Here is a 12,468-nt window from a genome sequence, read left to right on the forward strand (position 1 = left end):
CCTAGTGGCCGCCATATTGCACAGCTCATGCTTGGAACATTTCCATTCTTGTAGACATTTCTGTTGGACACAGCTCGTCTAGATCACTATATAAAATCTTCGGACCTTGACTTAGCACTTAAATCTATCCTTTCGAAGCCAGTCTGCAGCTGTTTTCCTTGATGTAGTGCTCCTATTAGTCTGAACTATTACCAAACATACATGTTCACTTCCTGTCTTCATGGTCCAGCCTACCCAGTTCCACTTAGATTTCCTTCGCTCAATCACTGGAAGCTTAAATCCTACTCCCCACTTAGGAACTCTCCTCCCTGAAGTCCTTGTAAGTTCCCTGACTCAAAGTAATTTGCACTTCCTGGGAACTCTCATAGGATTTTAAATGATGCACTCTACTCTCATCTTTCACCATTTCTTCTAGAATTACAACTATTTGTGCATATGCATCAGCTCTTGAGTTGGTAGGTTTCTTCCAGAAGCTGATTCTGAGACAAGGATTCAAATATAAGTAGTTTAGTTGAGAGGAGCTTCCAGAAATCACCAGTAGGGGAGAAGCAAATCAATAAAGAATACATTAGCAATTCAGATACTACTGTGGACAACCGGAGCTCTGCCCCATGGGGAGACAATGTCAAACAACCGTCCTTGGTCAAAGAAGTTGGGGTATTTATTCGCCAATGCCTCTTCTGTTTTTTAATTTGAGGGCTGCTTTCAAGGAACATAATTCTTGGGTACTTCCAGCTTGTCCAACATTCAGGCCAAACACACTTGACCAGAAAAGAAAAATCGCTCAGAGAGCTGGGAGGCTCCGTATGAAGGCTTCTTGCGTAGCAGTGGATGCCGAGGCGTCCGGGCTGCCCCCGCCGTCGCACCCACAACCTGGAAGGTAGGTCCTTGGGGGCTGAGGCCATTGGAGTCAGTGACGGATGCCTCCCTCAGTCACCTAACATAAGCGGTCGATAAACAGTTATCCTGAGGGTCTTAGGCGCTAGAGAAGCCTTCTTAGCGGGATCAGATGGTTTGGATACCTGAAGCCGCTCACTCTTCCCCCAGGTAGTCTCTGGACAGACTGACGCGCGGGGGGTTCTGTTGGCTTTCACGTCAGTCCTTACGGACCAAATACTGTATAGGCGTGGGAATTTGCTGAGGCAAACTGGAAGGGAGCTCGGGGATTGTTTCAGAAGCTGCCCTGCGCAAAGGAGGTTGAATCCGGAGAGGAAGGCTCAGTGGAACATCTGTAGTACTTGCCTTTAACCCTGATTTCATCAGTGACTGGGCAGGGTCCATCTTCCGTGGCAGTCAGGAGATGGAATTGCGTGAGAGTCGGGAATCTAGGAAGAGTGCGTGTGTGTGTGTGTGTGTGTGTGTGCGTGTATGATGTGTTTGTGTAAGCGTATGTAAGTGGGATGTGGTGTGTGTATGTACGGTGTCTATGTGGTTGTGTGTGTGTATGTGGGATGTGGTGTGCACGTGTGATGTGTTTTGTGTGGTGTATGTATGTATGGTGTGTATGTGGTTGTGTGCGTGATGTGTTTGTGTATATGGTGTGTGTATATATGCGGGATGTGGTGTGTGTGTGTGGTGTGTGTGTGGTTGTGTGTGTGTGTGGTGTGTGTGTGGTTGTGTGTGTGTGATGTGTTTGGGTGTATGGTGTGTGTATATATGCGGGATGTGGTGTGTGTGGTGTGTGTGTGGTTGTGTGTGTGTGGTGTGTGTGTGGTTGTGTGTGTGTGATGTGTTTGGGTGTATGGTGTGTGTATATAAGCGGGATGTGGTGTGTGTTTATGGTGTGTATGTGGTTGCGTGTGTGTGATGTGTTTGGGTGTATGGTGTGTGTATATATGCAGGATGTGGTGTGTGTGTGTGGTATGTATGTGGTGTGTGTGTGTGGTGTGTGTGTGGTTTTGTGTGTGATGTGTTTGGGTGTATGGTGTGTGTATATATGTGGGATGTGGTGTGTGTGTGTGGTGTGTGTGTGGTTGTGTGTGTGTGATGTGTTTGTGTGTGTGTGGTGTGTGTGTGGTTGTGTGTGTGATGTGTTTGGGTGTATGGTGTGTGTATATATGTGGGATGTGGTGTGTGTGTGTGGTGTGTGTGTGGTTGTGTGTGTGTGATGTGTTTGTGTGTATGGTGTGTGTATATATGCAGGATGTGGTGTGTGTGTGGTGTGTGTGTGGTTGTGTGTGTGATGTGTTTGGGTGTATGGTGTGTGTATATATGTGGGATATGGTGTGTGTGTGGTGTGTGTGTGGTTGTGTGTGCATGATGTGTTTGTGTGTGTGCACGTGGGAGGTGGTGTGTGTGATGCGTGTGTGTGCTCACACATAATGGCACGTGTTGCGTCCCGGGAGCGTGGCTGAGCAGCCTGACCACCTGCGCTGCACTGGCCCCTGCAGCGGGGCTGCCACAATACAGGCACCCCCGTGCCCGTGTTCCCTTTGCCCGGGCTTGAGAAACCACACAGAGCACGGAGCTCCTGTGTCAGCAGGGCTCACGGAGTTCCTTCTCACACACCGCAGAGGGCCGAACAGTGCCCTTAAGCCAACAGGGTGCATGGCCCTGATCTTCCTGCTGTCATTTGCCATTTCTGCAAATTAAACATTTAAACAACAGGAATGAACTTTCAGTCTCCCTCTTCATTTATTATAGCTCAACTCCTACCAATTCTGTCCACTTTCATGGATTCATCCTGTCCATTCACTTCTTTCCATTTTAATGGACATGTAGCTTCCAGGACGACCGATGCCCGTAACCAGATCTTTGGAAACAGAAGGCACGGCTGCGATTTCTCAGAACGATGATAGAAAACAGGGGCCAGGGACTAGCCCCAGGCTCGCCCGGGGCAGGAGGGGGCACACACAGAGGCAGGGCTGCTGACAGCCGAGGTTTCAGGAGGAAAACCAGAAACCCTATGAGACGGCTCTCTTCCATGTCCAAGGGCATCTCGAGTGATGGAAGACTCACAGATGATGTCAGGGGCCCACCTTCGGCAGTCAGGTGTCCCCCAAGACGAGGGCAAAATTGCAACAAGAAGAACAATGTATAAAAGGCCAGGCAAGGTGAGCTTGGTATCCTGGGTCCCAGTCACCAGCCTAATTCACCTGGTGAGAGGTGGGACTAGACAGATGGCCAAGCAGAAGCTAGAACAGATGTCAAAGTGTCAAAGTCACACAGATGTGACTCCATGTGTAACCTCGCGGTAGAATCATAGCCCGTAGACCAGGATTTCCAGAATGCTTGTCCTTCTAGTCCCAGCTTGATGCTCAGCTGGGGAAGTTATGCCACCTCCCTTGGGCCTCAGAATCCTCAACTTGAAGATGAAGCTGGTAAAAGTGCTCAGCTCGAGGCCTGCGTGAAGAGGAAAGGAGAGACCAGATCGTAAATACCTGGGAGGGCGGCTAGCACTGTGGACGCGCGATCTCATCCGTGCTTCCCCATCCCAGGCCACATTTGCAGTAAGGGCTTTAATGCTGTAACAGGAATCAGGGTTGTCGTTCACTCACCAAACCTTGAATGACACACTAGATTTGTAGGTCGGGGGTTTGTAGTTGCTTAGACAATTCCAAGTTGGTCTGGGAACCAGCATGAGCTGAGCCTGCTGGTGTGGGCATCAGTGGGGCCCGGGTTTGGGGAGGGGAAGGCAGTAACGGGTATAGGATTGGGGTCTCATAGACTTTCCCCCAAAATTGGTGAAGTAAAACTGGGAATAGGGCAGCACAAAATATAGGAATTGTGAAAATGGTCAGCCCAGAATAATGTGAGAGACCCTCGACCACACCATCTCCGAATACTCCTTGCCAGCCCATGGCTCTGGTTACTCCTGCCTGGGATTCTATCTGCTGCGTTTCCTAATTAGGCGACCAAGAATGGAGCCTCCTCTCGGGATGATGACTATGAAAATGCATCTTTTAGCAGGAAGCAGAGATTCAGGGGTGCTGGCGTGGGTAGAAGGCTTCCCTCGGTTCTATCCCTTTATCGCCATGTTGGGACGGCCCATGAAACAAACAGGTTTCCAGCTTATAAATAAAATCCCTTGAATTTCCGTGTTTATGATAGAGCTCTTTATCACTTGGTCAGCGTCGCACATGTGGTCTAGCAAACCTTCCCCTAATACCTCCTCATAATTATAAGCACGGACAACAGATCCTTCTAGTAACACCACCACGTTTAGCTTTCCCCCGTTCTGCCGCTGTCCTTATTTGAACTCAGAAGCAGCAGGGGGAAACGCCAAACTTACCCCCCACCAGAGCCAATCTTGGCACATCATTAGAATCCGAGAGGCCTCTTTGGGCTGGTCTAATGAAAGGTGATAGACATAGGCCTGGCCTTACCAAACCACAGGGTAGAAAATTTGGTTAGGGTTGTAAAGCAAAAAGGACAAGAATGTGAGGGAAGGGGTCCAGCAGGGAAAAGAGAAGAGCCATGCCCTTGGAGAAACTATTTACCCCCAGGTGGTCAGTGTTGGGCCAGTTCGTTAGCACCCCCTGTTAGGCCAAAAAATTCCACATCTGATGGAATGATGTTGCAAGACCCCTTGCTGAAAAATTACCAGAAAAGGACACAGCTCAGGGAGCTGAGTGGAAGTCAGGATGTGCGGACAGAGACGAGGCTGGCCGGCCCTTGAGGACATTCTAATATCTGTACATGGTGGGGGAAGGCTGTGGAATATGCTACTTTCTTATAGAAAAGGGCAGACACCCGAATTGACTGAAGCCTTGCAGCGGGGCCCCTGCTCTGCCTGTCCCTTCCAAATCTCCACCAGCTGCCTTCACCCCAGAAGGGCCATCATACTGGACTGCATCCAGTGACTCCATCCCTTGGAAACAGGCTCCCTTGAAAAAGTTCTACCTTCCTCCAAGATTCTGAGCCCTACCGTAATCCATTCCAGATTCAACGATTGCAAAAAAGAAAAGGCTCAAAGACAAGGTGCCCAAGCGCTCTTGCCCATGTGGGGGCCTATCCACAGCACAGGTTTAAGCTTGAGGAGCAAATGGTTTGTGAGAAGAAAGTCATCCCAGAGAGAGGCACACAGACTTGGGCCGCAGAATGGGCTCTTCCATCATTTTTGGAGGGGTGGGGAGACAGGAGGCTCCATCAGCCCTTCAGAGAATTGAAAAGAAAATGAACCCTAAGAAGTAGCCCAGGCATGGGGGGGTGGCAGCTGTAGGGACACAGGACGTTAACCTTAGCTCGGCAGAGTCCACTCACTGAGCTGGCGGCCACAGGGGCCATGGGATGAAGTGGCAGCCCTCGGCGGGGAGCGCTAAGGGCCATCCCAGCGGGGACCGGAATCTTCGCCGCCAGCATCAGTCACCTGGGCACCCAGCCAAGCAGCCTCTAGTGGCTGTGTCAGGGCCACAATTCAGATCTGCAGCGCGGTCTGGGGAGCCAAGAGGGTTTCTTAGGAGCGTCTGTATGAAACTCCCTGGGAATTTCCAGAGTGCGCTGGGAGGGAGCGGAGATGTCCTGAGGCTGTGTAGTCTGCAATTTGTGGTCAAGTCAAAGAGGACAGTGTTTGCCATTACCGGTGCGTTAGCGTAAAGCGTGCCCCATGTACATCCCGTGAGCACCAAATGGTGAGACGCTGCTGTAAATGATGCCGATACATTAGTCTCCTCATTTGCAGGCACAGGATGGGAAGGGACATTATTCTCCTGACTTTACTGTACATGGTGTTTGGTTTGCTTTGGTTCGGTTTGGTTGTAATCCCCAGCCCAAGATAGGGTTTGTGTTGGTCCCACGTTCCTTTCTCCGTCAGTTCTCTGTGATTGATCAGCAGGATGGAAAGTCGGCTGGAGGCAGGGTTACAGGACACCCTCAAAGAGTCCACTCTTGAGAACTCCATTCTCCCCCAGCCTGGCCCCCTCTGATTTATACTTCACCGGGCTGCAGATTCCCGACCTCACAGTGTAACGCTCTAATCAGATAAGCTGAGCACAAAACCTTCTTTATTCTCACGACCACTGCTCCCTTCGAGCCCAGCTGTATTTGAGCTACCTCGGGGTAGGGGCCAGCCTTCAGGAGTGACATACAGACTGGCAGGCTGTCATGGTAAATGCAGGCTGCCAACCCTCTCCGGTTACTAGGAATGATTACAGGTACAGCATGCTTTGAATGTTGGAAAAAGGGAGACTTAAAATGTATTTGGCTCAGGCAATTCATTTTAAGGGATTTGGTTCCAAATTTCCTGCAATCATAATCATGGCCCATTTTCACAGTCACTAGACTCTCAGATCCTGTGTATACAAAATAAAGAACCATAAAAAGGGGAAACTTGAACAATTGTAAGTTACAGTGGTGGTACAAATGTGATTTGGGACAGCGTGAAACCGTATCAGAAGCTAACTGCAGCATAGAGACTGCTTTTCTATGTGTCTAGATATGACAGAGATTAGATACAGCATTGTTCAGAAATCATACACTTGCAGATCCCTTCTCTTTTTACGGGATTAAAGAGAATATAACCTGCTCTGCTACATTCAAAGCCGGGGGGGGGGCGGGGGGGGGGGGGGTGGAGGGGGGAGAGATTTTCTGATCTTTTGTTTGCACATCCAGTCCCAGGGCAGCGTTGCATAGCAAAATAAGCTTCCTTGTTTTTTAGAATGTGTTTGCAGAATGTCCTGTAATAAAGCTTCCTTATGTATGCTAGCGTACTGGTTCTAAAGGCTTCTCCCGTTTTTTTGTTTTTTTGTTTTTTGTTTGTTTTTGCCAAGTTTACCTCCTGCAAGGGACAGTGAAAAATTAGGGGCTGGCTCCTCCTGGTGGCTTTGTTGGAAAACTACACCCGCTTGCCTGAGGCCCTCGGTCAACAGATGGAGCGCCCTCTAGTGCACAGAAACGCAAAACTACAGAAAAAGGCGATCAATTATGCTCTTCCTACAAGCCAGGCGTTATGCTAAGGGCTGTGTATTGTTGCCTTGGTTGTCGATTGCTGTGGCTTAAAACACGAATCGTTTATCATCTCTCGTGGGTTTCTGTGAGCCAGGAAGCAGGAACAGCTCAGCTGGATGGTTCTGAGTGAGGTTGCAGTCAGATGGCGGAGGCATCGCAGAGCCTCATTCGCTTACGTGTCTGGTGGCTGAGCTGGTCATTCTGGAAGAGCTGGGGTAAGAACGCCTCGCACGTCTCCCTGTCTCTGCGTAGCCCCTCTGGGGTATTCTCCAGCATGGCCAGACCAGTTTCAGGCTGGCTCGGGTCTTCCAAGGTGGTGTCCCCCAAAGGAGAGCCGGGAGGAAGCTGTATTGCTTTCTCTGACCGGGCCTCAGAAGTCATGCAGCGTCACTTACGCTGTGTTCCGTTGAAAGAGGCAGCTACCCTTGCACCAATAGAGCATCTCTATGATTCCATTTTATCTCCACTATGGCTTGTTTTTCCGTATCTCCTTTATGGCTTTCTAATGATTGCCCTAGGTTTGATAATACGTGTATATCTTTCATTAGTCACATTCTACCTTTAAATAAGACAGCACTTCCGGAGCAGCTTAAGGGTCTCACAACTTACAACTTCTACTCCCAAGTCCCTTTCCCCATTCTTTGTGCTATCGTTTTCTTAAATTTTGATGTAAATAGTCTCTAAGCCCACACCTGATAACTTTTTTTGTTTTAATCATTGAATGATCTTTTAGAACAATTATCAATTTAAAAATGTTCTTTATATTTACTTTCTTCATTTCCTCCCGGAAAACAAAACCATTACGATAGCTACATCTGTATCATCTATGTTGGGTATGTATATGTATACACACACACGCGCACACACACACACACACATGCGTGTGTGTGTGTGCGCGTGTGTGTGTATGCACATATACAGTCCCCAACTATGATAGTTTGACTTAGGATTTTTCAACTTTATGATGGTGTGAAAGTGATACGCATTCAATAGAAGCCATACTTAGAATTTTGAACTTTGACCTTTTCCTGGGTTAGCAACGGGCAGTGTGATCCTCTCCCTTGATGCTGGGCAGTGGCCGCAGCTCCCAGGCTGGATGACGAGGGTAACCAAGCAATACACTGACGACCATTCAGTACAGTGTTCAATCAATTACATGAGAGAGTCAGCACTTTATTATCAAGTAGGCTTTGTGTTAGATGCTTCTGCCCACCTATAGGCTCATGTAAGTGTTCTGAGCATGTTTGAGGTAGGCTAGGCTGGACTATGATGTTAGGGGGTTAGGCGCATTAAATACATTATCAATTTATGATACTTTCAATTTGTGATGGGTTTATTGGGACCTAACCCCATTGTAAGTCGCGGAGGATCTGGGGTGAGAGAAAGAGAGAGAGAAAGGAGGAGGATTTATTATGAGGAATTGGGTCACTTGGTTACAGATGCTGAGAAGTCCCATAATCTGCTGTCTGCAAGCTGGATACCCAGGAAAGCCCTTGGTGTAATTCCAGTCTGAATCTGAAGGCCAGAGAACCAGGGAGCCAGTGGCGCATGTCCCAGTTCAAGGGCAGGAGAAGACTAATGTCCCAGCTCAAGCATGCAGGCAGGAAGCAAAAGGGGAACACTTCTTCTTCCGTGGCCTTGTGTCCTATCCAGGCCCTCAACAGACTGAATGCTGACCACCCACACTGGGGAAGACAGTCTACTGAACCCACTGATTCAAATGCTAATCTCATCCAGAAATACCCTCCACATACATGCCCAGAAATAATGCTGAATCTGGCACCCTTTGGCTCAGTCAGTTTAACACATGAAATTAACCATCACTCCTTATTCTTCAGTATTTCTATAATCTTCATTTCTTTGTGTACAACTATGTTTCCCGTATTATTGTCCTTCCGCTAACGTACGTCTTTAACTTTTCTTTTAGCACAGGTGTGCTGGCAATGAATTCTCTAAGCTTTTGTTGTTCAAAACAATATTTGGCTTCATTTTTGAAAGACACAGAATTCTGGGTTGATAGGTTATTTTTCTTCCGGTACTTTGAAGATGTCACTTCATTGTCTTCTGGGTTGTGTAGATTGTAATGAGAAATCTGTGTCATTTTATTTGGACTGGTTCAAGATATTCTCTTTATCTTTGGTTTCCAGCAGCTTGAGTATTATTTATCTAGGTGGATTCTTTTTTCTCACACGTGCTGTGCGGGCTTCCCTGTACATTTTGGATATGAATATTGAAGTCTTTCATTACTTTGTTATCCCTACAAATACTTTGCCTCCTCTGTTCTCCACCTTGTATGGCATCTGGTTTCTCGTCCCCTCATGCTTTGCCCCAGGGGTGACAGTTCTTGTATTCTTAGGAAGGCCTGTCTTTCTTTAAATGTCAGACTTCTTGGCTGTTCTGCAACCTTGCTTCTCTGATGGATTCGAAAAGAGTTGTAATCTTACAGATTATCTAGCATTTTCTTGCCTTTAGGGTAGAAGTTATGTTTTCCCTCCAGTTTTCTATATTTTAAGAATCAGTGGAACTTACCATCATTTTTAATTTTGCTATAATTTAAAATTTAGATAAAAGTTGGAAAAAATGACAAGAGAAACTCCCATATAAATTTACCCAGATTTGTAAATTATTTATATTTGCTTTCTAATCCTCTCTGTCTTTCTGCCTTTCTCTCCTTATAAATCTATATCTATCTACGTCCATATTTATGTATCTTGTAAATTATTTGAGAATTGGTTGGAGTCATTTTATCTTTTACCTTAAATATTTTAGCGATTGTTTTTGTGAGGACTTTTCCTCATAAACAATAGTATATTTATCAAAATCAGGAAGCTTAACATTAGGAGTGTACGTCAACATAGCCTATATCTAAATTTTTCCAATCTTCTCAATAATCTTCTTTTTAGTTACTTACTGTTTGGTCCAGAATCTAATCACACACTTGGCTGTCATACACCACTTTAGTTTCCTTTAATCTGGAAAATTTACTCTGTCTTTCTGGACTTTGACATATTTGAAGACTAAAGGCAAGTTTTTATATAGAGTCTCTTTCAAAGAGGTTTGTCTCATGATTGGATCCAGGTTATGAGGCTTTGGCAGGAAGGTCACAGAAATGGTTTTGTGTTGTTCTCAGTGTGCTATGCCGGAAGGCACGTGATGATAGTTTGTCCTAATATTGGTGACTTTAGCATAATCGCTTGGAGAAGGGGGTGTTTGCCAGGTTTCTCACTGTAAAGCTACTATTTTTCTGCTTTGTAACTAATAAATTATCTGTGGAAAGATATTTGGAGGGTACAAACAGATATATTATTCCTCATAATTTTTTTCACTTCTACTTTAAGCATCCATTGTTGATTTTTTTTTATTTTAGAGAGAGAGAGCTCATGCATTCATGAGCAGGGAGGAAGAGGGGTAGAGGAAGAGGGAGAGAGAAAATCTTAAGCAGGCTCCACACTCCGTGGGGAGCCCAATGCAGGGTTCAATCTCAGCACGCTGAGATCATGACCTGAGCCTAAATCAAGAGTCAGACAATCAGCTGACTGAACCACCCAGGGACCTACCATTGTTGATTTTCTTTTTTTTTCTTTTTTTTTTTTAAAGATTTTATTTATTTATTCGACAGAGATAGAGACAGCCAGCGAGAGAGGGAACACAAGCAGGGGGAGTGGGAGAGGAAGAAGCAGGCTCCCAGCAGAAGAGCCTGATGTGGGGCTCAATCCCATAATGCCGGGATCACGCCCTGAGCCCATAATGCCGGGATCACGCCCTGAGCCGAAGGCAGACGCTTAACTGCTGTGCCACCCAGGTGCCCCCCATTGTTGATCTTCTAAATCCATTCTATCTTCATTGACATTGTATTTTTAGGAAGTGAGTTCTTGGGGCACCTGGGGGTTCGGGGGGTATGTGCAAAAGTGTAGTCAGAGAGGGCACGATCACGGATGGAGGTCAATAGATATCTGTTCAGCCCATGATCGTGGGCAGGGAAGGGGACTTGTGAGGTATGGTGTTCTAGACCTTCTATAGTTATCAGGGCTTTTCTGGTCTGGCAGTTGGAACGTTCCAGTCATTGCAAAATGTCTTCATCAATGCCTCAAGAAAGTGCTATAAGAAATAAACACAATGGGTTTCAGTTACAGCATGAATTAAGCAGTCTTGTCTATGTCTGGTTTTAACTGTTGGGCTCTATAGTTGAGCAAGAGGACTCTCTGACACTAGAAAATACGTATCTATGCCTGTGTATGTGCGAGCATAGACATGCATGTATATGTACATATTTATCTATCAATTATATATCTATATAGTATTTCTATAATCTTCATTTCTTTGTGTAGAAATATCTATCAAATAATTGATAGATAAATATCTATCAAATAATTGATAGATAAATATCTATCAAATAATTGATAGATAAATACACACATGCATATAGAGACAGACACATATATCAATAATTATTTTTATATCTACCTATTTATACTGGTATTTTCTATTGCAAGCAAACACTACGATGTACATTGCCATTTGACCCATTTCCATATGGAACTCCTTCTCAATGGTGAGAAACCTGGCTCTCGCTCTTTAGAGATCATACCTATATTTCTATCTTTATATATAGATATCATATGATACATAAATATTTTTATTAAGTCTAGAATACACAGAAAGACTTCTCAGAATTGCCAGCCCTTACCTCTGTAGAAAGCAATCCTACTTACTGGAGCTCAGCATCTCTGTATAGTATTTACGTAAAATTTACACATGTTAAAGTACATAAACCTTAATTGTTTGATTTAGTGAGCTTTAAAAATGTACATACTTCTAATATAACCCTAAAATTTAAACTTTTCTTTGAAGACCACCTAGGTTAGTCTCCACATGCAACTCAAACATTCTTCTATTACAAAACTTACTGCAATTCTTTCTCTGTAGATTATGTTCAGTAGATGATGAGCTCATTAAAGAAAGAGACCACGCCTCTTCATTTTTGAATACCCAGTTTCAAACAATGTCTAGCATATAAGTAAATAAGTAAAATGTCATTGCAACAAAGAGTCTGCAGCTTTCAATGAGGGGGTTGTATAATTTTAAAGCTAAGACCTGCTTATTATTTCTACTGAATCACCAGCTAAGGACATTATGATAAGAATTGTCAAGACATAAGAAGGGGGAAAAAAGGCAGCAGTTGGAATGTTAATAAATCATTGGTTTCTTCTAACTCTTTACAAAGCCATAATACTCTTTTAAACATTCATCTAGTCTTTGAAATTGGTGGGTGGTATGAATTACTACCACTATTATTTATACTATTAAGACCTTCAGTTTTAGCAAGATATTTAAAGGTAAATATAGGTTACCTGTCCAAAACTTAATGGAGAAGAACATTTTTGTAGTTCCTGGTTGATATTCTGACACCTAAGATTTATTATTTTCAGTCGTCTCAAAGCAGTGGGTAATCAAATTTGTTGACAGACAGATATTACTATAATACCACTAACGGGCTTGGCAAAGGGAGAGGCTACATGAGTTGAAATTTGATTATACAGTTGCTTCAGAGTCATGTCTGGAGCTGTTCTTCTCCTTCTTAAA

The 12,468-nt window shown here is 45.0% G+C and overlaps 1 long non-coding RNA gene across 1 annotated transcript in view; it reads right to left on the bottom strand.

Annotated features, from left to right (window-relative positions):
• Window positions 1-10,576: 10,576 nt before the first annotated feature.
• The window catches only part of LOC103664912, a 14,968-nt gene continuing 13,076 nt past the window's right edge, over window positions 10,577-12,468 (bottom strand). The window contains exon 3 of the long non-coding RNA XR_569162.2: window positions 10,577-10,983. This is a non-coding gene — a long non-coding RNA (uncharacterized LOC103664912). The remainder of the gene's footprint in view (window positions 10,984-12,468) is intronic.

The sequence above is a fragment of the Ursus maritimus genome, unplaced genomic scaffold (assembly GCF_017311325.1).
Source record: "Ursus maritimus isolate PB19 unplaced genomic scaffold, ASM1731132v1 scaffold_30, whole genome shotgun sequence".
Classification (NCBI taxonomy): Eukaryota; Metazoa; Chordata; class Mammalia; order Carnivora; family Ursidae; genus Ursus; species Ursus maritimus.